The following is a 2,405-nucleotide window of genomic DNA, read 5'->3' as shown; positions in this document are numbered from 1 at the left end:
CGGGGAGGCCCGGGCGGGATGAATCTTGAGGACAGGTAATGTATCTATAAAAGAGAAAACACTCAAGTTTTCTCCATTTCTATAGACATTACCTGTCCTCAAACAAGTGCAGCATTCAACAGATGGTGGTGGGTGCCGAGATCCGTAGATGCTTGTGATAACTCCCCAACCGGAAAGAGGCTGACTAGTGGAAGAATAAGGCCAACCTTGGTAAACCCTCCTCCTAGGGATGCCCGTCACAGACCAATGCAGGTGATGTTAGTAACAACAACCAGAATGGTGGCATCCGTCAGCAGTGGCGGTACGGCTCCTAGAACACATGAACCAGGAGGCGGAAGCCACATCTTATGCTGGTTCTGACAGGGTGGGAAGACGTAGCCACCAGGGATGCAGGTGTTAGGTAACCCTCACGTATTGAAGTGTTATAGTTTTTCAATAACAAGCGACAACCTAATGAGGTGCATCCGTCAGAACATTGAACAAAACAAGACCCCCGAATGTTTTCTGTCTAGTACACCAAAGATCTGTTAGTTCAATAACGACAGCCAATAACCACATGCAGTGAAGGGTTAAGGTTATCGAGACAAAAGTTCCGGCACCAGTGCGTGAACTGTGCAAAAGAACAAAAGTCTAAGCAATCCTCACCTGTCGATTCGGTGGACATCTCGGTATGCAGCCCAGAATCAGACAGACATCAACGGCGACGAGGATGGCTTGTATTCAACAGAGTCTGTGCAGCAACAACCGGACCCAGATGATGGAACCCCTCAACGTCTTCTGTGGAGATATCCCTCAGATAATAGTTGGCAAAGATGGAGTCCGTCGCCCAGAAACAGCCAGTGATGATGTGCTGAATGGATGTGTTGCAATGCAGGGACATCGTGGCAGCCAAGGCACGAAGTTCATGCGGATTGGAAGCAGACGGAGCAGGTAAACCCTCCTTCTGATACGCGGTCAGGATAGAAGACCGGATCCAGGTGGCCACCGTGTTCTTGGTAATATCCCTCAACCGACTCTGGTTACAGGAAAGGAAAAGTCTTTTACGATGTTGTCGAAAAGATCTGGTCCTCTCGATGTACTGGTGCAAGGCTCTAACAGGGCACAACGCCAAGTCCTCAACGTCCGCCGGACCAACGATAGAGGAGAGGGCCTGCACAACATACGAGCGAGGCGCTTGGTCTGGTAACTGATTCTTTGCAATAAAGTTCATGAGTAACCCCAAGTTGACTGCACGCCGATCTCGGTGAAAACGTACCAAATCGACATCAAGAGCATGAAGTTCTGAGACACGAGCAGCTGTGGCGAAACCGAGTAAAAACACCGTCTTCCGTGTCAAATCTTGCAGGGAAGAGGACTCGATCGGCTCATAAGGTGCAGTCGATAACGCTCGTAACACCAAATTCAGGTCCCATCTTGGTGGCCGAAACCGGTGTACTTGATCTTCAAGGCGAAAACCTTTGATCATTTTATGGATCTCAGGAATACCCGATAACTTCGTTCCAGTAGTTACATCACGAACAGTAGCGATGACCGAAACGTACCCAGCGATGGTAGACCCCTTCAATCGTAAAGTGGTCCGCAGATATAGCAAAAAATCAGCAAGACGAGGTATCTGTATCGTCTGAGGTTTGATCTTTTTTCTAACACACCATCGGTGAAAGCAAAGCCATCTGACGTTGTAAGCCGCAGTAGTAGATGATCTGTGCGCTTTCAAAATGGCCGCCGTAGACTGTGAAGAAAAACCTTTCTTCCTCAAACTCTTGGAGATAAAGTCCACGCGTGCAGTTGGAACAACTGCGGACGTGGATGGTACAGTCTTGACGTGGGATGCAGCAACAGATGATCCCAGTCTGGCAGCGGTAAAGGATGTGGATCGGCAAGACGTATTAGATCTGGATACCACATCCTGGATGGCCACATCGGAGCAATGAGCAACAGGCGACAATGGTACAGCTGAAACCTCTGAAGCACCCTTGGAAGGAGGATTGGTGGAGGAAAAGCGTACGCGTCCATCTGTTCCCAGCTGATGGCCAATGCGTCGAGATCCAGAGCTTCGGGATCCGGCACCGGAGACACGTAAACCCTCAGCTGATGGTTGAATCGTGTGGCGAAAAGATCGATGTTTGGTGTCCAAAGTCTGTCGCACACCCATCGAAACGCTTCCGGATGGAGCATCCACTCCGTCGGCTGTGGAGACGACGGCCGGGACAAAGTGTCGGCTAGTACATTGCAAACCCCTGGAATATGACGAGCCCGAAGTTGCAACGGAATTTCGTCGACCAGCTTGTAGAGACGATAAGTCAACTGCAGCAGACTGCTGGAGTGAGTTCCGCCCTGACGATTGATGTAAGCCGCCGCGGTCGTACTGTCTGTGGCCACCATGAGAGAGGCTTCCGTCAACATCT

This window comes from Gigantopelta aegis, chromosome 9 (genome assembly GCF_016097555.1).
Source record: "Gigantopelta aegis isolate Gae_Host chromosome 9, Gae_host_genome, whole genome shotgun sequence".
In the NCBI taxonomy this organism is placed as follows: Eukaryota; Metazoa; Mollusca; class Gastropoda; order Neomphalida; family Peltospiridae; genus Gigantopelta; species Gigantopelta aegis.
The sequence above is the reverse complement of the archived record's forward strand: the minus strand, read 5'-3'. Positions refer to the sequence as shown.